The following is a 23,653-nucleotide window of genomic DNA, read 5'->3' on the forward strand; positions in this document are numbered from 1 at the left end:
CAGGACCTTAGGACAGTCTGTGTTGAAGGGGGCCACCACCTGTGTTCCAGGAGCATGCTCGTTGCCAGGAGAGGAGTCCAAGAGAACCGGTCGTCGACTTAGAAGGTGCCTGCAAGAGCAGGGAAGTGACTCTGTCACTCCACAGGAGATGTCTTTGGTCCTTCTGGTGCAGGGTGAAGACAGGGAGTCCGCAGAGCGTGCACACCATGGAAACTGTTGTAGTTTGATGGCTGGAGCTGAAGTTGCAGAGGAAAAGTAGCCCTTCTGGATACTTTGTTGCTGTTACAGCGGTTCATGGAGCAGTTTGAGGTCGATCCGAGGTCAGAGGATGAAGTAATAGTTGCAGAGGATTCCTGAAGGAAACTTGCAAGCAGAATCTGAAGAGAAACCCACAGGAGAGACCCTAAATAGCCCTGAGAGGAGGATTGGCTACCTTATCAGGTATGGACCCATCGGGGGGGTCGCTGACATCACCTGCAGGCAATGGCCATTCAGAGGCCTCCAGAGTGTCCCCACACCTTGGAAAACAAGATGGCTGAAGTCTGGGACACACTGCAGGAGCTCTGGGCACCACCCCTGGGGGAGTGATGGACAGGAGAGTGGTCACTCCCCTTTCCTTTGGCCAGTTTCACACCAGAGCAGGGACTGGGGGTCTCTGAATGGTGTAGACTGGCTTATGCAAGGAGGGCACCATCTGTGCCCTTCAAAGCATTTCCAGAGGCTGGGGGAGGCTACCCCTCCCCAGCCTGTTTCACCTATTTCCAAAGGGAGAGGGTGTAACACCCTCCTCCCAAAGGAAATGCTTTGTTCTGCCTTCCTGGGACTGAGCTGCTCAGACCCCAGGCAGGCTGTCTGTGAGGAGGCAGCAGCTGTAGCTGCAGTGCAAGCCTCAGAGAGCTGATTTGGCAGTACTGGGGGTCCATGGTGGAGCCCCCAGGATGCATGAAATTGGCTCCCCAATGCCAGATTTGGAATGGGGGGGCAATTCCATGATCTTAGACAACTTACATGGCCATATTCAGGATTACCATTGTGAAACTACTTATAGGTATTGACCTATATGTAGTGCACACATGTAATGGCATCCCCGCACTCACAAAGTTCCGGGAATTGGCCCTGGACTATGTGGGGGCACCTTTGCTACTGAAAAGGTGCCCTCACACTTAGTAACTTTGCATCTAACCTTCAGTAAATGAAGGTTAGACATACAGATGACTTGTAAGTTACTTAAGTTCATTGAAAATGGCTGTGAAATAATGTGTGCACTATTTCACGCAGGCTGCATTGGCAGTCCTGTGAAAGAGTTTGTCCTAGCTCCTAATGTGTGGCAAAATAAATGCTGTAGCCCATAAGGATCTCCTGGAACCCCAAGGCCCTGGGCACCTAAGTACCATATACTAGGGACTTATAAGGGGGGGTCCAGTGTGCCAAATGAAATTGGCAAATGAAGTCACTAGCCTATAGTGACAAATTTAAAAGCAGAGAGAGCATAAGCACTGAGATTCTAGTTAGCAAGGCCTTAGTGACGCAGTTAAGCACCACTGACAACATAAGCTTTAGGCCATACATTATGAGCACTGGGGTCCTGACCAGCAGGATCCCAGTGAGACAGGCAAAAACATAATGACATACAGGTAAAAGTGGGGTTAACATGCCAAGAAAGATGGTACTTTCCTACACGCACACAGACACATATGCACACACACATCCATTCACAACACTCATTCCCAAATATTCATGCACTCACCAATTATCAAAAATACAATCACACTTACCTGCATAGCTCTGCCTCGGAGGTTCTGGGGGGTTGCGACTGCTGCATTCCCTCTCAGCCAATGAGGAAAGTCAGTGGTCCCTTCTATCATAGAGTGGGACGGAGTATATGATACTGCTCACCGTATCCCAATCTGTGATGAGGTGTCAGTAATTGACACTCGACCCTGAGCACATCAGGGCTTAGGATTGAAGCACCCAGATCTGAGGCAATTAGTAACACACCCCTCGTCAGGAGGGAGAGGGCCTCGGGGTGCTTTGCTAGGCGAAAGCGGTCACATCCACAGGAGCTGTAGCATCTTCAGCCCGGCAGAGTTCAGCTTAGGTAGCCAGAAGCTGGCAAATTTAGCACATGTCTAGCTCATGGCTTCCTGACCTCAAAATAGAGAGTGTCTGTCAGGCTGACCTTTAATCAGCCTGACAGAAACTCTTCTTTGTGGGCAAAAAGTGAGGGGGCGTGGCCCCTCAGCCTATTAGGGCAGGTGACTTTCACCTTAATATGCATATTAAAAACTATTGCTTTTAAACATGAACTTACAACCATTTCTGCCGCTTCTGCACCCTGATGACAGTGCCATTCGTGACCTCAGAAACAAGTCACTTGTCATGTGCACCCTGTATGTGGCCTCATTCCTAGAGATAGGGTAATATTACAGTTTAATAAATCAGTACACTAGTTTTTGTACAGCTTGTGTTCTGAGCGCATGTATTTGAAGGTGATTTGATATCTGATAATGAAGTAAAAGGATAATCCGCAACATAAAATGTTTGCCTATGGTCACACCAGTTGGTTAAGTGGGAAGCCAGGATTATTCTCAAATTTTCTGCTTTCAGTTTGTGCAAATCAGTCACTTAATGGACATTTTTTGTCCCTCCTTGTACTTCAAATGTTAATGCTCTGTAATTCATATTTTATTTAGTGGGGATGACTTCATGCATGCATTATTGTGAGCTCTTGGGACCTATTGTGAGAAAGTAGCCTCTTTCTAGCCTTGTTACCCCCACTTTTGGCCTGTTTGTGAGTGTATGTCAGGGTGTTTGTCACTGTTTTCACTGTCTCACTGGGATCCTGCTGGTCAGGACCCCAGTGCTCATAGGTTTGTGGCCTATATGTATGTGTCACTGGGACCCTGTCACACAGGGCCCCAGTGCTCATAGGTGTGCATGTACATGTTCCCTGTGTGGTGCCTAACTGTCTCACTGAGGCTCTGCTAACCAGAACCTCAGTGGTTATGCTCTCTCATTACTTTCAAATTGTCACTAACAGGCTAGTGACCATTTTTACCAATTTACATTGGCTTACTGGAACACCCTTATAATTCCCTACTATATGGTACTGAGGTACCCAGGGTATTGGGGTTCCAGGAGATCCCTATGGGCTGCAGCATTTATTTTGCCACCCATAGGGAGCTCTGACAATTCTTACACAGGCCTGCCACTGCAGCCTGAGTGAAATAACGTCCACGTTATTTCACAGCCATTTTACACTGCACTTAAGTAACTTATAAGTCACCTATATGTCTAACCTTTACCTGGTAAAGGTTAGGTGCAAAGTTACTTAGTGTGTGGGCACCCTGGCACTAGCCAAGGTGCCCCCACATTGTTCAGAGCCAATTCACTGAACTTTGTGAGTGCGGGGACACCATTACACGCGTGCACTACATATAGGTCACTACCTATATGTAGCTTCACCATGGTAACTCCGAATATGGCCATGTAACATGTCTATGATCATGGAATTGCCCCCTCTATGCCATCCTGGCATAGTTGGTACAATCCCATGATCCCAGTGGTCTGTAGCACAGACCCTGGTACTGCCAAACTGCCCTTCCTGGGGTTTCACTGCAGCTGCTGCTGCTGCCAACCCCTCAGACAGGCAGCTGCCCTCCTGGGGTCCAGCCAGGCCTGGCCCAGGATGGCAGAACAAAGAACTTCCTCTGAGAGAGGGTGTGACACCCTCTCCCTTTGGAAAATGGTGTGAAGGCAGGGGAGGAGTAGCCTCCCCCAGCCTCTGGAAATGCTTTGTTGGGCACAGATGTGCCCAATTCTGCATAAGCCAGTCTACACCGGTTCAGGGACCCCTTAGCCCCTGCTCTGGCGCGAAACTGGACAAAGGAAAGGGGAGTGACCACTCCCCTGACCTGCACCTCCCCTGGGAGGTGTCCAGAGCTCCTCCAGTGTGCTCCAGACCTCTGCCATCTTGGAAACAGAGGTGCTGCTGGCACACTGGACTGCTCTGAGTGGCCAGTGCCACCAGGTGACGTCAGAGACTCCTGCTGATAGGCTCCTTCAGGTGTTAGTAGCCTTTCCTCTCTCCTAGGTAGCCAAACCCTCTTTTCTGGCTATTTAGGGTCTCTGTCTCTGGGGAAACTTTAGATAACGAATGCATGAGCTCAGCCGAGTTCCTCTGCATCTCCCTCTTCACCTTCTGATAAGGAATCGACCGCTGACCGCGCTGGAAGCCTGCAAACCTGCAACATAGTAGCAAAGACGACTACTGCAACTCTGTAACGCTGATCCTGCCGCCTTCTCGACTGTTTTCCTGCTTGTGCACGCTGTGGGGGTAGCCTGCCTCCTCTCTGCACCAGAAGCTCCGAAGAAATCTCCCGTGGGTCGACGGAATCTTCCCCCTGCAACCGCAGGCACCAAAAAGCTGCATTACCGGTCCCTTGGGTCTCCTCTCAGCACGACGAGCGAGGTCCCTCGAATCCAGCGACACTGTCCAAGTGACCCCCACAGTCCAGTGACTTTTCAGCCCAAGTTTGGTGGAGGTAAGTCCTTGCCTCACCTCGCTGGGCTGCATTGCTGGGAACCGCGACTTTGCAGCTACTCCGGCCCCTGTGCACTTCCAGCGGAAATCCTTCGTGCACAGCCAAGCCTGGGTCCACGACACTCTAACCTGCATTGCATGACTTTCTAAGTTGGTCCCCGGCGACGTGGGACTCCTTTGTGCAACTTCGGTGAGCACCGTTTCACGCATCCTCGTAGTGCCTGTTTCTGGCACTTCTCCGGGTACTACCTGCTTCAGTGAGGGCTCTTTGTCTTGCTCGACGTCCCCTCTCTCTGCGGGTCCAATTTGAGACCTCCTGGTCCCTCCTGGGCCCCAGCAGCGTCCAAAAACGCCAAACGCACGATTTGCGTGTAGCAAGGCTTGTTGGCGTCCTTCCGGCGGGAAAACACTTCTGCACGACTCTCCAAGGCGAGTGGGATCCGTCCACTAAAGGGAAAGTCTCTAGCCCTTTTCGTTCCTGCAGAAACCTCAGCTTCTTCTGTCCAGTCGAAGCTCCTTTGCACCCGCAGCTGGCATTTCCTGGGCATCTGCCCATCTCCGACTTGCTTGTGACTTTTGGACTTGGTCCCCTTGTTCCACAGGTACCCTAGATTGGAAATCCACCGTTGTTGCATTGCTGGTTTGTGTCTTTCCTGCATTATTCCTCTAACACGACTCTTTTGTCCTTAGGGGAACTTTGGTGCACTTTGCACTCACTTTTCAGGGTCTTGGGGAGGGTTATTTTGCTAACTCTCACTATTGTCTAATAGTCCCAGCGACCCTCTACAAGGTCACATAGGTTTGGGGTCTATTCGTGGTTCGCATTCCACTTCTGGAGTATATGGTTTGTGTTGCCCCATCCCTATGTTTCCCCATTGCATCCTATTGTAACTATACATTGTTTGCACTGTTTTCTAAGACTATACTGCATATTTTTGCTATTGTGTATATATATCTTGTGTATATTTCCTATCCTCTCACTGAGGGTACACTCTGAGATACTTTGGCATATTGTCATAAAAATAAAGTACCTTTATTTTTAGTATAACTGTGTATTGTGTTTTCTTATGATATTGTGCATATGACACTAAGTGGTACTGTAGTAGCTTCACACGTCTCCTAGTTCAGCCTAAGCTGCTCTGCTAAGCTACCATTATCTATCAGCCTAAGCTGCTAGACACCCTATACACTAATAAGGGATAACTGGGCCTGGTGCAAGGTGCAAGTACCCCTTGGTACTCACTACAAGCCAGTCCAGCCTCCTACATTGGTTGTGCAGTGGTGGGATAAGTGCTTGAGACTACTTACCACTCTTGTCATTGTACTTTTCATAAGAGAAAAATATACAAAACAAGGTCAGTGTATATACACATAGCCAAAAAGTTTTGCATTTTCCTCTTTTCACTCTTTTCTAAGTGCTGAAAAGTACTTCTAAAACTATCAAAAAGTTCTTAAAAGTTTTAAAAGTTTTTTTTCTGTCTTTCCAAAAAGTTCTGAAAACTTTTTTCTTTTTTTTCTATCACTTTAACTCTCTCTAAAAATGTCTGGCACAGGCCAAAATGTTGAACTGTCAAAACTTGCATATGATCACCTTAGCTGGAAAGGAGCAAGGAGTCTCTGCATAGAGAGAGGTTTGAGTGTAGGGAAGAATCCTTCCTTAGAACTGTTAATTAACATGCTTAGAGTACAGGATAAGGCCATAAGTGCCCAATCTGGTGAAAAAGTAGCTAATGGTTCTCAATCTGATCCAGGGACTCCCCCAGGAAAAGATTCAGGAAAGAAACTTCTCAGCCTGCCCATTACTAGACAGTCTAGCATAGTTGGTACAGAGGTTGAATCACACCATACTGATGGTGTGCTCTCACATTATACTGTTAGCCAAGCTGTTAGGGTGCCCTCTGTAAGGGACAGGTCTCCTTCTGTTCATTCCCATCATACCTCTGTATCTAGAAATGTCCCTCCCACCCACCCTGATGACAGATTGTTAGAAAGGGAGCTCAATAGATTGAAAGTGGAACAAACCAGACTGAAGCTCAAGAAGCAACAGCTGGATTTGGATAGACAATCTTTAGAATTAGAGAAGGAAAGACAGAAGTTGGGTTTAGATACCCATGGTGGCAGCAGCAGTATTCCCCATAGTCATCCTGCAAAAGAGCATGATTCCAGGAATCTGCACAAGATAGTTCCCCCTTATAAGGAGGGGGATGACATTAACAAGTGGTTTGCTGCACTTGAGAGGGCCTGTGCTGTACAGGATGTCCCTCAAAGGCAGTGGGCTGCTATCCTATGGCTATCATTTAGTGGAAAAGGTAGGGATAGGCTCCTTACTGTGAAAGAAAATGATGCCAATAATTTTACAATTCTTAAGAATGCACTCCTGGATGGTTATGGCTTAACCACTGAACAGTACAGGATAAAGTTCAGAGAGACCAAAAAGGAGTCTTCACAAGACTGGGTTGATTTTATTGACCATTCAGTGAAGGCCTTGGAGGGGTGGTTACATGGCAGTAAAGTTACTGATTATGAAAGCCTGTATAACACAATCCTGAGAGAGCATATACTTAATAATTGTGTGTCTGATTTGTTGCACCAGTACCTGGTAGACTCTGATCTGACCTCTCCCCAAGAATTGGGAAAGAAGGCAGACAAATGGGTCAGAACAAGGGTGAACAGAAAAGTTCATACAGGGGGTGACAAAGATGGCAATAAGAAGAAAGATGGTGAAAAATCTCAAGATAAGCATGGGGATAAGGGTAAAACCAAAGATCCCACTTCAAATCTTAAACACTCTTCAGAGGGTGGGGATAAAACAAATTCTTCCTCTTCTTCCCAACCTGCACACATTAAAAAGCCTTGGTGCTTTGTGTGTAAAAACAGAGGCCATAGGCCAGGGGATAAGTCCTGTCCAGGTAAACCCCCTGAGCCTACCATCACTAATACATCAAGCTCTAGTGCCCCTAGCAGTAGTGGTACTAGTGGTGGGACTGCTGGCAACAGTCAAGCAAAGGGTGTAGTTGGGTTCACTTATGGGTCCATAGTGGAAACTGATGTAATCAGTCCCAAGACAGTTTCTGTCACACCTAGTGGCATTGGCCTTGCCACACTGGCTGCTTGTCCCCTTACAATGGATAAGTACAGGCAGACAGTTTCAATAAATGGTGTTGAGGCCTTGGCCTACAGGGACACAGGTGCCAGTTTCACTTTGGTGACTGAAAACCTAGTGCCTCCTGAACAACACATCATTGGACAACAGTATAAGATTATTGATGTCCATAACTTCACTAAGTTTCTTCCCTTAGCTATAATTCAGTTTAGTTGGGGTGGAGTTACTGGCCCTAAGCAGGTGGTGGTATCACCTAGCTTACCTGTAGACTGTCTCTTAGGTAATGACCTAGAGGCCTCAGGTTGGGCTGATGTAGAGTTTTATGCCCATGCAGCCATGCTGGGCATCCCTGAGGAATTGTTCCCTCTCATTTCAAGTGAAATGAAAAAGCAAAGGAGAGAAGGCCTGAAAACTCAGGATCCCTCTCCATCAACAGGTAAAAAGGGTATCACAGTATCCCCTAACCACCCTACCATTCAGGATACTATTCCTGTGGTGGGAGAAACCTCTCCTGGGGTGGCACCTGTTCCAAGGGAATCATCAGTTGGCAAAACTGTACTCCCTGAGGTGGAAGTACCTCTCTGTGGGATAACTAACATTGGTGAGAAAAAGAGCACCATTTTAGTTAACATGGAGCATCCCTCCAACCCTCCCAGAGAAACTTTAGTGCAGAAACCCTGCACTGCCTCACAACACTTAGGACAGCATCCCTGCCCTAGTGTGGAGCTGATAGGACAGCATCCCTGCCCTGCTCCAACCCAAGAGAAACAGCATCCCTGTTCTCTCTTCCAGCCATATGGACAAAGTTTTTGCCCAGCTATGGCTTTACTGAGACAGCATCCCTGTCTGGCATTTCCATCACTACAAATAGGTTCAGTGGACAATTCCCACTGCTCTAAACTAAAACTTACTGATAGAAACTCTGAAAATACATCTTCACATTGTTGCCTAGCTAAAAAACTTCAAACAGGGTGGTTTACATCCCCACAGGGAAGTAACCATATAGTGGATGATAAAGGGAGTAACCAGTCTATTGCAGAGCTACTCTCTACTTATCACCACTTACACAATAAAGTCTCAACTGGCCAAGGTTAGCCTTATTGTCCTTCGTTTGGGGGGGGGGGGTTGTGTGAGAAAGTAGCCTCTTTCTAGCCTTGTTACCCCCACTTTTGGCCTGTTTGTGAGTGTATGTCAGGGTGTTTGTCACTGTTTTCACTGTCTCACTGGGATCCTGATAGCCAGGCCCCAGTGCTCATAGTGAAAACACTATGGTTTCAGTATGGTTGTTATGTGTCACTGGGATCATGCTGGTCAGGACCCCAGTGCTCATAGGTTTGTGGCCTATATGTATGTGTCACTTGGACCCTGTCACACAGGGCCCCAGTGCTCATAGGTGTGCATGTACATGTTCCCTGTGTGGTGCCTAACTGTCTCACTGAGGCTCTGCTAACCAGAACCTCAGTGGTTATGCTCTCTCATTACTTTCAAATTGTCACTAACAGGCTAGTGACCATTTTTACCAATTTACATTGGCTTACTGGAACACCCTTATAATTCCCTAGTATATGGTACTGAGGTACCCAGGGTATTGGGGTTCCAGGAGATCCCTATGGGCTGCAGCATTTCTTTTGCCACCCATAGGGAGCTCTGACAATTCTTACACAGGCCTGCCACTGCAGCCTGAGTGAAATAACGTCCACGTTATTTCACAGCCATTTTACACTGCACTTAAGTAACTTATAAGTCACCTATATGTCTAACCTTTACCTGGTAAAGGTTAGGTGCAAAGTTACTTAGTGTGTGGGCACCCTGGCACTAGCCAAGGTGCCCCCACATTGTTCAGAGCCAATTCACTGAACTTTGTGAGTGCGGGGACACCATTACACGCGTGCACTACATATAGGTCACTACCTATATGTAGCTTCACCATGGTAACTCCGAATATGGCCATGTAACATGTCTATGATCATGGAATTGCCCCCTCTATGCCATCCTGGCATAGTTGGCACAATCCCATGATCCCAGTGGTCTGTAGCACAGACCCTGGTACTGCCAAACTGCCCTTCCTGGGGTTTCACTGCAGCTGCTGCTGCTGCCAACCCCTCAGACAGGCAGCTGCCCTCCTGGGGTCCAGCCAGGCCTGGCCCAGGATGGCAGAACAAAGAACTTCCTCTGAGAGAGGGTGTGACACCCTCTCCCTTTGGAAAATGGTGTGAAGGCAGGGGAGGAGTAGCCTCCCCCAGCCTCTGGAAATGCTTTCTTGGGCACAGATGTGCCCAATTCTGCATAAGCCAGTCTACACCGGTTCAGGGACCCCTTAGCCCCTGCTCTGGCGCGAAACTGGACAAAGGAAAGGGGAGTGACCACTCCCCTGACCTGCACCTCCCCTGGGAGGTGTCCAGAGCTCCTCCAGTGTGCTCCAGACCTCTGCCATCTTGGAAACAGAGGTGCTGCTGGCACACTGGACTGCTCTGAGTGGCCAGTGCCACCAGGTGACGTCAGAGACTCCTGCTGATAGGCTCCTTCAGGTGTTAGTAGCCTTTCCTCTCTCCTAGGTAGCCAAACCCTCTTTTCTGGCTATTTAGGGTCTCTGTCTCTGGGGAAACTTTAGATAACGAATGCATGAGCTCAGCCGAGTTCCTCTGCATCTCCCTCTTCACCTTCTGATAAGGAATCGACCGCTGACCGCGCTGGAAGCCTGCAAACCTGCAACATAGTAGCAAAGACGACTACTGCAACTCTGTAACGCTGATCCTGCCGCCTTCTCGACTGTTTTCCTGCTTGTGCACGCTGTGGGGGTAGCCTGCCTCCTCTCTGCACCAGAAGCTCCGAAGAAATCTCCCGTGGGTCGACGGAATCTTCCCCCTGTAACCGCAGGCACCAAAAAGCTGCATTACCGGTCCCTTGGGTCTCCTCTCAGCACGACGAGCGAGGTCCCTCGAATCCAGCGACGCTGTCCAAGTGACCCCCACAGTCCAGTGACTCTTCAGCCCAAGTTTGGTGGAGGTAAGTCCTTGCCTCACCTCGCTGGGCTGCATTGCTGGGAACCGCGACTTTGCAGCTACTCCGGCCCCTGTACACTTCCGGCGGAAATCCTTCGTGCACAGCCAAGCCTGGGTCCACGGCACTCTAACCTGCATTGCACGACTTTCTAAGTTGGTCCCCGGCGACGTGGGACTCCTTTGTGCAACTTCGGCGAGCACCGTTTCACGCATCCTCGTAGTGCCTGTTTCTGGCACTTCTCTGGGTGCTATCTGCTTCAGTGAGGGCTCTTTGTCTTGCTCGACGTCCCCTCTCTCTGCAGGTCTAATTTGCGACCTCCTGGTCCCTCCTGGGCCCCAGCAGCGTCCAAAAACACCAAACACACGATTTGCGTGTAGCAAGGCTTGTTGGCGTCCTTCCAGCGGGAAAACACTTCTGCACGACTCTCCAAGGCGAGAGGGATCCGTCCACCAAAGGGGAAGTCTCTAGCCCTTTTCGTTCCTGCAGAAACCTCAGCTTCTTCTGTCCAGTCGAAGCTCCTTTGCACCCGCAGCTGGCATTTCCTGGGCATCTGCCCATCTCCGACTTGCTTGTGACTTTTGGACTTGGTCCCCTTGTTCCACAGGTACCCTAGATTGGAAATCCACCGTTGTTGCATTGCTGGTTTGTGTCTTTCCTGCATTATTCCTCTAACACGACTCTTTTGTCCTTAGGGGAACTTTGGTGCACTTTGCACTCACTTTTCAGGGTCTTGGGGAGGGTTATTTTGCTAACTCTCACTATTGTCTAATAGTCCCAGCGACCCTCTACAAGGTCACATAGGTTTGGGGTCCATTCGTGGTTCGCATTCCACTTCTGGAGTATATGGTTTGTGTTGCCCCATCCCTATGTTTCCCCATTGCATCCTATTGTAACTATACATTGTTTGCACTGTTTTCTAAGACTATACTGCATATTTTTGCTATTGTGTATATATATCTTGTGTATATTTCCTATCCTCTCACTGAGGGTACACTCTAAGATACTTTGGCATATTGTCATAAAAATAAAGTACCTTTATTTTTAGTATAACTGTGTATTGTGTTTTCTTATGATATTGTGCATATGACACTAAGTGGTACTGTAGTAGCTTCACACGTCTCCTAGTTCAGCCTAAGCTGCTCTGCTAAGCTACCATTATCTATCAGCCTAAGCTGCTAGACACCCTATACACTAATAAGGGATAACTGGGCCTGGTGCAAGGTGCAAGTACCCCTTGGTACTCACTACAAGCCAGTCCAGCCTCCTACACCTATTATTTCGATATTACTAAAATTGTCAGTCATACGTTAATTTCCTAAATCAGGCCACTAGTGTGTGCAGAAGAATGGTGGGATTCCTGAACTTACTCTTACAACATTTTTCAAGATGACAGCATGCAAAATAAAGAAGTACAGAAAAACTCCAGAGTACTTTTGTTTTTTAGCACTATTAAAGAGCGAAGGCTGGGTTCATATTTTTATCTCACAATGTGTATCTCCGTGTTTGCTAAACTGAAGTCCTACTTTTCCAAGCAATGCCCTACTGGGTAAAATATTTATAATTCTGATTATGTGGAGTTTCCTGGAAAAAATCACTTCATTGTCAAGAGATTTAAATTGTATTTTTGTATCAGACACCCATGACCATACAGTATTGTGGGTCTGACTAGGGTATCATGTATGTAACAAAAGGTTAACAAAGGAAGATGTGCATTGGAATTGCAAATTATAGTTACCTTTACATTAGGAAACGGCCATGGGTTTAAATGGATGGGAGGTGCCAATTAGGTTGTACTATCTAAAGCTCTGCTCAAATGAGGCACAACTTAGATTTCTGAAACTGATAAAGGTATTATTTTAGGGCGGGGATTATTGTTTGGGTTTAAGAGAGTAATTGTATTTTAAATTTTTACCAAAATCTTACTTATGTGGATTCTCTCCCGGAAACAATTCTAAAGTTGCCTTCCTGCTATTATCATAAATATAGTGGATGGGTCTATCTCATCTTGCAAGTTGACAAATGAGCTCCTGTGCACCTTAACCCTCACCATCTGCAAGGCCTATATTTTTCACAGTCAAGCTGACAGAGATTAACTTTGTAGTTCAAACAGAGACAATAATACATTAAACTGCATATTTTAAGACCACTGAGAATGAAAGTACCTTATTCCATGAAATGGTACCTTCTTTCTTTGAATGCATTTTGCTTTTAAGCACAATGCCAGATATACTTCTGACACTGCACCACTAAATATACTGATGGCAAAACAAAGGTTATAATTCTTATTGCTGGTTTTGATTGAGCACATAAAAATTAAGTATATTTATATCCTACTTTGATAATCCTTTATAGTAAATTATTTAAAAAAACAGGAGTTCAGGATAATGTTTTCCAAAAAAATATACTCAAGCAAGAGAAATACATTTGTAAAAGGAGCCCTGTCACCATTGACCTCACACTCATCTCCAACCTCCATCTGGAATGCAGTCAATACACTTCCACTGTCTGGGAACCTGCCCTTGTCCTCCATCTTGTAATAATACAAGTTAGAGGTATTCAAATGGGTACCACTCTGCTTTTTGATGAATGCAGTGACCAAAACTTGAGGATGATTATCAGAAGACACCCGCTCCAACATTTGCAGAATCCCCTTTTCAATTTGCACATTATCTGCCCATGTATTTTCTTATATTACTATGATCTTGGTGTTTCTTTTGAATGCAGCTAAAAGCGCTTGATGTTTTGTGACGTGTGGCTTCCAACCCTTGAGCAGAATAGCTGACCTACAGAGACTGGTGGCTTAGCATTAGCCTGGTAGGGGACATACTGCTTACCTGATTCTAGTGTTTATAAAATATTATAGCATAATCTCCACATGCAAATGTTGTTTCTTGTGTCTACAGTTTTGCATCCTCAAACTGCATGCATCTAAAAAATAACTGCTGTGTCCCTGGAATCCGGCACAAAATATTGACCTTTAATTAAAACTTCTGAATGTCACCTCGTCATTTTTCTTTGATATGTCCCAATCCTTCCCTTTTAATTTATGTATGCCATTTCTCTCTGAGCACAACCTACTGTCACACAATTGTTTGTCGTAATCTCTACTATTGTATGTCTGCAAATTGCCCACCACTCATTTACGAGAACAGCCATCTCTTTCCTCCAAAAGTCATACCTCTCCAACCCAAAAATATCCAGTTTTTCTCCAGCTCATCTGTTAATCCCGACAAGCATGCCCATGAGCTCACTTATCTCTCTCCTCCACCAATTATTTTATCGACCACAAAGAAACTTGAATTAATGCTTGGAATGGATTGCCTGGGCACACAAGAACAATCCCAGTAGCCAAAAATAACCAATAACACCGAACTAACCACTAACCTTGGGTTTTGGAGCAGTGTGATGCCCGCATAAAGTACTTCAAAAACTCATAATGGGTACTAACTGCTATTTATACAATTACAATATGTAAGTTCAGGAAGTGTGCTGTACAAAAACCTCTTGTGTTTGATTTAATAAAATATAATGTTGCTCCACCTGTAAGATCTTGTCCACATATACGTTATGTCCCATAACAACTGACTAGTTCACTAGCAGCAATTTTATATGGCATGGACACAGGAAGGTTTCTAATTCCACTTTTAAAATGTATTACTTTTCATATACCCATAATACAGCCATCAGTTCGGTGTAGCTAGACTCTAACCTTCATATTATACTGTTACTGCCTAGATCAATCAGGGGGAAAGAGGACATATTCAGTATAGGATGTATATAATACGTAAACAAGCCTTTCAGCTACCACTTGCCATCCATTGGTCTGTTATTCACGTTACTTCCACCCTAGAGTGTATATATAATTAGGCACTGCACAAAAGTCCATGTTGAACAAGAGTTCTCTTTTCGGTAACAACATTCATGTTAAAGTGTCAGAATCCTACAGAAACTGTTCCTTATATTCAGTGGTCAAACCCTAATTAGTGTGCGTGTTGGCTAATTTTTTAACCTTAAAAAAGTGTCCAGTTACATAATAATGTGTTTAACACTTTGGCCCTCATTGCGACCCTGGTGGTGAGTGATAAAGTGGCTGTAATACGGCCAACAGGCTGGCGATAAGTACCGCCAAGTTATGACCATGGCGATGATAGCTCCCATTGACAGCCAATGTACCACACCAACTGCCACTGCGGAAACAACAGTCACCACAGCGGTAGTCAACAATAGCCAGGCGGGAGGCAAAGTACTGCCCACCATATTATGAGACAAGAAACCACCACCTTTTCCAGGGTGGTACTAACGCTATCAAAAGCCTGGTGGAAACAGAGCTCAGAAGTGAAAGGACTCACCATTGGAGACACAGGGAAAAACTATGCCGCCATGGAACCGGAACTGCAAGTCTTCCCGATGATCTTCTACGTCATGCTCCACCTGGAACACCAACGCTGACAAAGATGACGACGGTGAGTACAGCCCCCTAGCACACAAGGGAGGGAGGGAGGAAAACTAGAGTGACACACACACACAACACACACCCGACACACACACACCATACACACAACTAGCTGCACACGTAAACCAATGGCACACGACACACGGCATAATAAAACACAGACCATAATGCTGGAGTAATGACAATGTATTAGCATAGCAAAATCCATCACATGTACCTAATATATACAAATGCCCATGAAGGGCCAATGCCTAGTCCAAAGTCATGAGGGCACACAAGGCCACAGGGCACAGTCCAAGACCCAACCTGTTTCCTGACACAGCCTGAGAGAGCACTGCAGGGGCATCATCTTGCAAGTGGAAAGTTACCTCAGGGGTAGGGGGGCACCTGTGCCGAATATGGGAACGTCCCCACTGGTTCTGGAAGGGGCATCATGCCCATTGCTTTGTCCTGGGGAGTACAAGGCCACAGTCTCTCAAGTGGGTGACTTGCCCACTGGTTCTAGAGAGGGCAACATGGCCATTGCTTTGTCCTGTGGAGTGCAAGGCCACAGTGTCTCAAGTGGGTGACTTGCCCACTGCTTCTGGAGGGGGCAACATGCCCATTGCTTTGTCCTGGGGAGTGCAAGGCCATAGTCTCTCAAGTGGGTGACTTGCCCACTGGTTCTGGAGGGGGCAGCCTACATGGAGTCCACTGGCGGTGACGGCTGCACTGTGGTGGTAGTTGGCGGAGCCTCCTGGGCAGCCCCTGCACTGTCCGATAGCTACATTGTGGTGGTGGTTGGAAGAGCCTTCTGGGCAGACCCTGCACTCCCTGATGGCTGCATTGCGGTGGTGGCTGGCAGAGTCTCCTGGGGAGACCCTGCACTCCCTGATGGCTGCATTGTGGTGGTGGTTGGTGGAGCCTCCTGGGCAGAACCTGCACTGTCAGATAGCTGCATTGTGGTGGTGGTTGGAGGAGCCTCCTGGGCAGACCCTGCACTCCCTGATGGCTGCACTTCCACAGCTGGCAGTTGGGGCCTGTGACAGCTGGTGTTGGTGGTGGCAGTGTTAGCCTGACAGCTTCCACTGGCATAGAGTGCCTTGTCTCCTCCTGTCCATGGGTCGTGGATCCCTTACCCTTCGTGGCAGGGGTGGATGGGCTCTTCCCCTCTCTGTTGGGTGGTGCAGGCCCCTTCCCCTTCTTCACAGCTCGTGCAGGCCCCTTCACACTCTTCCCTGGTGGTGCAGGACTCTTCACACTCTTCACTGGTTGTGCAGGACTGTTCACACACTTCCCTGGTGGTGCAGGTCTCTTCACACTCTTCCCTGGTGGTGAAGGCCCCTTACCCTTCTTCCCTGGTGGGGCTGGCTCCTTCCTCTTCTGTGTTGTTTGTCTGGTATCCTTACCACCACGAGTAGGTGATGCTACCACTGTCCCCGTGGACTGTTTGGCTGAGGTGCTGGGCTGTGTCCTTGGTACCTGCCCCATACGTGCAGGATGGGGAGAGAGATAGGGAAGAGGTCAATTTGGGAAAGGAAAAGTTTTTTAGGGACGTTGGTGCGGGAGGAGTAATGGGAGTGGATGATGAGGGAGTGGTTGTTGGAGGTGTATGTCTGCTGGATTTGGGTGCAGGTGCATGGGCTGTATGCTGTTGTGAGGTGGATGGCTGTTGGGTGTGTGAGTGCTTGCGTTTGTGTCTTTTTGGAGGGGGGACAGACAGGATGGGAGAGGACACAGAGGACACGTGCATCAATGTTGTGGAGGTGTCTGCTAGTGAGGAGTGTGTGCTGCTTGGTGTGGTGATGCTGGTGGTGGATGTTGATGCAGTGTAGACGTGATTGTGAGGGAGGTGTAGGAGGAGGAGGAGGGGGAGACAGTGGAGGCAGTGGATGTGGTTGTGTCTGCAACGTCTGGTGTTTGCGTGAGTGCTTGTGGGGTGAAGTGTGGTGCCTGTGTTTGATTGTGCCACTCTTGTGTGTTGTCTTGTGTGCATGCTCATCTGTATGTGTGCATGGGATGGGTTGGGGTTGAGGAGACTGAGACTGGGAAGTGGTAGTTGGAGGGGGGGCGGCAGGGACAGGAACTCCTGTCCTGTAATTTGCCTCCATGTTTTTGTGCTGTTTTTACCTCCTTGTGTGACCTTTTCTGTGTTTTCTGACTCTGTCTTGTGCCTTTCCTGTTTTGATTCTGTTTTATTGCCTTTTTGAAATTTCTGACTTTTTTGATGGTTTTTTCCTTCCTCCCGTCCCAGCTGCTGCATCCCCTGTGGCCCCACCCCCCTCACGCCCCCATTTGCCACCGCTCCCCGCCTCCCAGCTGCTCCTCCCTTTCACCTCCCCTTCTTAATGGAGGCCGTTGTGCGGCCGCGCCGCTGGCAAGCCCGTCTGCAGCCGTCCATGCCTGGACCGCACCTAGCGCCAGTCCCCCTGTCCCAGTCGCCCCCCCACACCACCAGACACCGCAAAGAACTCAACGTGCTCAACCCTGGCCGCCCCACCGCCTGCGTCCAGACCCCCCAAGATACACCCATGGACCCTTCTCATGACGTGCAACTTCACCTGCGCTCAAGCCACCAAGCACCACAACAACGCCACCCACCTCAACCACCTCAGCTGCATCCTCTTCAACACCCGCTCCGTCCACAAGCATGCAGTCGAACTCTGGGACCTGCTCACATCAACCTCCCCAGACATCGCCTTCCTCACCGAGACCTGGATGAACCCCTCATCGGAACCCGACATCGCCATAGCCATCCCTGAGGGCTACAAAATCACCCGAAGAGAACGCACCAACAAACCAGGAGGAGGAATCGCCATAACCCACAGGAGCTCCATCAGGATCTCAACTGACACCCACGACGCCCTAGATACTGCTGAACTCCAGCACTTCCAGATATGTCAATGCCAAGACCACCCTGAGAGCTACCCTCGTCTACAGACCCCCGGGCTCCCACCCACAATTCTGTGACACCATCGCCGACACAATCAGCACCCACGCCCTCGCCTCCACGAACTACATGCACCTCGGCGACCTGAATTTTCACCTGGAGAACACTGGCGACAGCAACTCCTCAGCCCTACTGGAGAACCTTGCCAACCTCGGCCTCAAGCAACTTGTCACCACGCCCACCCACTCAGCCGGCCAGACACTCAACGCCATCTTTTCCACCAGCAGCACATCACCTTCCCACACCGCAGAACTCCACTGGACCAACCACCGCTGTGCCCATTTTTTTTTCCCGAAACCCACTGCCCACCACCAACAGCATTGAATCCCTCACAACAAGTGGCACAAGATCTCCAAGGACCAACTGATCTCCAACCTCGCCCACGCCCCAACACCAGCGACCCCAACACAGCCGCCCTCAACCTCAAGTAATGGCTTGACTACTGCGCCAACACCCTCGCTCAACTCAGGAAAACCATCAACACCCGCACCAAAAAAAGCTCTCTGGTTCACCGCAAACCTTCAGGCCTCCAAACGGGAATGCCATGAAGATCTGGCTCCAAGAACAAACAGAAAGCAACCACGCCGCCCTCAAATCCGCCATCCACAAACATCACCATCTCATCTGGACCACCAAAAGATCTTTCTACAAAGAACAAACTGACAACAATGCACACAACAGCAAGAAGCTCTTCAGCATCATCAAGGAACTCACCAACCCCAAGTCCTGCTCTGCCGGACTCCCCCACTTGCAAGACTTCTGCGACTCTCTGGCCAACTTTTTTCACCGCAAGATCACAGACATCCATGGCAGCTTCGCACCTCCGTCCCCCACCACCACTGCCAAGGCCGACCCCGATGCACCCATCCACACCAACATCCTGAGTGCGTGGACCCCCACCAACGACGAGGAAACCACCAAGACCATGGGCACCATCCACTTCAGTTCACCCACCGACCCCTGCCCTCACCACGTCTTCAATAAAGCCAGCCAAATCATTGCTCCCAGCTCTGGACCATCATCAACAGCTCCTTCAAGAAAGCCATCTTCCCGGAGAGCTGGTAACACGCTGAAGTCAACGTCCTGCTCAAAAAGCCCAAAGACGACCCGAAGACCTCAAAACTACTGGCCCATATCCCTAATCCCCTTCCCTGCGAAGGTCATCGAGAAGATAGTCAACAACCAACTATCTCGCTTCTTGGAGGACAACAGCCTACTCTACATCTCCTAGTCTGGCTTCCTCAAGAACCACAGCACCAAGACCGCTCTTATCGCTTGCACCGACGACATCAGGAGCAGGCTCAACAAAGGTGAAACCGTTACCCTCATCCTCCTTGAACCTTCCGCAGCCTTCAACACCATCTGTCACCACACCCTTTGCACAGGCCTCCATGATGCCGGAATCCGCCACAGAGCACTGGATTGGCTCATCTCCTTCCTCTCTGGCAGAACCCAAAGAGTCCACCTCCACCCGTTCCTGTCAAAAGCCACTAAGACCATCTGCAGAGTCCCCCAGGGTTCCTCACTCAGCCCCACCCTCTTCAATGTCTACATGGCACCGCTCGCCAACATCGTCTGATCCCATGGTCTTAACATCGTCTCCTACACGGATGACACCCAGCTCATCCTCTCTCTCACGAAGGACCCCGCTACCACCAAGACCAACCTCCACACCGGACTTCACGCCATCGCCAACTGGATGGAGGCAAGCTTCCTCAAACTGAACTCGGAGAAGACCGAGATCATCATCTTCGGCTCCAACAGATCAGCATGGGATGACTCCTAGTGGCCTGCCACTTTGGGATCTGCACCAACGCCCACCACCCACGCACAAAACCTCGGCTTCATACTGGACTCATCACTCTCCATGACCCAGCAAGTCAACGCCATCACATCCTCATGCTTTAACACCCTTCGCATGCTTCGCAAGACCTTCAGATGGATCCCCGTTGAAACCAGAAGAACGGTCACCCATGCCCTCGTTAGCAGCAGACTGGACTACGGCAACGCTCTCTACGCGGGAACAACGGCCAAGCTCCAGAAGAAATTTTAGCGCATCCAGATTGCCTCAGCATGACTCATTCCCAACCTCCCTCACCATGAACACATCTCAGCCCACCTCAGAGACCTCCACTGGCTCCCGTCAACAAATGGATCATCTTCAAACTCCTGATCCATGCCCACAAGGCTCTCCATGACACCAGACCTGCCAGCCTCAAAGAGCATCTCAACTTCCACATCCCCACACGCCAGCTCCGCTACTCCAACCTCACCCTCTTGACTGTCCCCCGCATCCACCTGACCACAACCAGAAGCAGATCCTTCTCCCACCTTGCTGCCAAAACCTGGAACTCCTTCCCCGTCAACCTACGTCTGACCCAGGACCTCCTGACCTTCAGCAAGTGCCTCAAGACCTGGCTCTTCGAGCAGTAGCACCCCCTCACAGCGCCTTGAGACCCTTCCAGGTGAGTAGCGCGCTTAGCAAATTACTGATTGATTCATTGATTGAACAATGGCTGCCATCAGAGAGGAGACCAGAGCCTGAATCGATCTCTGTTGGGCCGCCAGTCCACTGTGAATGCCCTCGAGGAATGCATTGCATTGCTGCATCTGGGATGCCAGCACCTGGAAGGCATTCACTATGGTTGAATGCCCTACAGAGATGGATCTCAGGAGGTCAATTGCCTCCTCAGGGCAGCAGGGCTCAATGGGGCAGGGCTTGAGAGGCAATACTCCTTCTGGAGGTAAGTATTATACACAAAATATACACTAGACACCAAAATTAGACAAGTAAATAGTCATAGAACAATGCAAACAATAGTAAATGCTATAGAATGCAATGGGAAAAAATAGGTCTAGGGGCAACACAAATCATATACTAAGAAAGTGCAATGCGAATCACGAAATCCCCCCTAGACAAGTGTAGTGTGTGCAGAAACGCTGGGAGAGTAGGAATACAGTAAAGGTAAGTAAATTACCCCACCCCAGAGCCCGGAAAAGCAGGAGTAAAGAGTAAAGTACTGCAAGTTTCCTTAGGACACACTACACCTCGTAATTTGGATTTTTCAGCAACCTACCAAGTCTGCTAAGAACAACTGCTGGATTCCTGGACCTGAAGACCTGCAAAGGAAGGGGACCAAGTCCAGAAGTCAAAAGAAGATCCAGGAAGGACTGGAGTCCCTGCCAACACAGAAGAGGGTGCAAAAGAATAGTCCCCGGTTAGTCGAAGACTGCAGGAATGCACCCTAGGAAGATGCCAGTGGGTTCCTGCATGATGCAAAGGATGTCTCACGATGTGAAGATCATTGCATACATGATTTCCTTTTGGAAGTCACCAACAAGCATTGGCTACAACAAAAGTGCATTTTGTGTCAAAATGGTGCTGGATGGACCCAAGAGGGATCTGGGGGCCTCAACTCTGTGCGAGGAGGAAGAGGGGGCTCTCCGCACTTTAGAGAGCCCTCAGGATGCCAGCTAGCACCCCCGGGAGTCACAGGATCTGGGGACAAAGGAAGTGCAAAACACAGTTGATGCCACACAACAAAAGAAGGTCCCACGCTGCCGGAGAACCACTCAACGAGTTGAGCGTCACAGGATGGAGTGCTGTGGACCTGGGCCAGGCTGTGCACAAAGGAATTTTGCAAATAGTGCACAGAGGCTTCAGGAGGTGAAGAAGATGCAGTTCACAGGGGTACCATCGCTCTCTGGGGAGGCAAGGTCTTACCTGCTCCAAATTGTGTCAGCAGGACCTCAGGACAGTCTATGTCGATGATGTCCATCCTTTGTGTCCTTAGGAGCATGCTCGCCACTGTAAGAGGAGTCCAAGTGTACCGTTATCACCTTGGAAGGTGCCTGCTGGAGCAGGGGAGTGACTCCATCACCCCACGGGATATTTCTTCGGTCCTTCTGGTGCAGGATGAAGACTGGAAGTCCTCAGAGCATGCACATTGCTGACTTGGAGTTGAGGTTGCAGAAAAAAAGTATCCCTTGTGGATACTTTGGCCCATATTTATACTTTTTGACGCAAAACTGCGCCAACGCCGTTTTGCGTCAAAAAAATTAGCGCCGGCTAACGCCATTCTGAAGCGCCATGCGGGCGCCGTATTTAATCAATGACGTTAGCCGGCGGCGCTGTCTGGTGTGCGTTAAAAAAAAACGACGTACACCAGACAGCGCCGGCGTAGGGGGAAAATGGCGTATGGGCGTCCACAAATGGTGCAAGTCGGGCTGAGGCAAAAAAATCGCCACAACCCGATTTGTGCCATTTTTTTACGACGCCCATCCCCCATTGAAATGACTCCTGTCTTAGCAAAGACAGGAGTCATGCCCCCTTGCCCAATGGCCATGCCCAGGGGACTTCTGTCCCCTGGGCATGGTCATTGGGCATAGTGGCATGTAGGGGGGCACAAATCAGGCCCCCCTATGCCACAATTTTTTTTTTAAAAAAAATACCTACCTGGACTTACCTTAATGTCCCTGGGGTGGGTCCCTCCATCCTTGGGTGTACTCCTGGGGTGGGCAAGGGTGGCAGGGGGTGTCCCTGGGGGCAGGGGAGGGCACCTCTGGGCTCATTCTGAGCCCACAGGTCCCTTAACGCCTGCCCTGACCCAGGCGCTAAAATCCGGTGCTAATGCGGGTTTTTTAGACCCGCCCACTCCCGGGCGTCATTTTTGCCCGGGAGTATAAATCCGACGCATATGCATCGGAGTCATTTTTTAAGACGGGAACGCCTACCTTGCATATCATTAACGCAAGGAAGGTGTTCACGCAAAAAAATGACGCTAACTCCATGAACTTTGGCGCTAGACGCGTCTAACGCCAAAGTATAAATATGGAGTTAGTTTTGCGTCGAATTTGCGTCGAAAAAAACGACGCAAATTCGGTGCAAACGGAGTATAAATATGCCCCTTTGTTGCAGTTACAGCATTTCTTGGAGCAGGCTGCGGTTGATCTGAGGTCAGAAGATGCTGAAGTTGTTGCAGAGGATTCCTGATGGAAACTTGCAAGCAGAATCTGAAGAGAACCCACAGCAGGGACCCTAAATAGCCCTGAGAGGGGGATTGGGTACCTTTTCAGGTATCGACCTATCAGGAGGTGTCTCTGATGTCACCTGATGGCCCTGGCCACCCAGAGGCCTCTAGAGTGCCCCCACACTTTCTAAAGCAAGATGGCTGAAGTCTCGGACACACTGGAGGAGCTCTGAACACCACCCCTAAGGTGGTGATGGACAGGGGAGTGGTTACTCCCCTTTCCCTTGTCCAGTTTCACGCCAGAGCAGGGGACAAGAGGTTCCTGAACTGGTGTAGACTGGTTTATGCAAGGAGGGCACCATCTGTGCCCTTCAAAGCATTTCCAGAGGCTGGGGAAGGCTACCCCTCCCCAGCCTGTAAAACCTATTTCCAAAGGGAGAGGGTGTAACACCCTGCTCTCAGAGGAAATGCTTTGTTCTGCCTTCCTGGGACTAGGCTGCCCAGACCACAGGAAGGCAGAACCCTGTCTGTGAGGTGGTAGCAGCTGTAGCTGCAGTGCAAGCCTCAGAGAGCTGGTTTGGCAGTACTGGGGGTCCATGGTGGAGCACCTAGGATGCATGGAATTGGCTCCCCAATGCCACAATTGGAATGG

Source organism: Pleurodeles waltl, chromosome 5, assembly GCF_031143425.1.
Source record: "Pleurodeles waltl isolate 20211129_DDA chromosome 5, aPleWal1.hap1.20221129, whole genome shotgun sequence".
Taxonomy (NCBI): Eukaryota; Metazoa; Chordata; class Amphibia; order Caudata; family Salamandridae; genus Pleurodeles; species Pleurodeles waltl.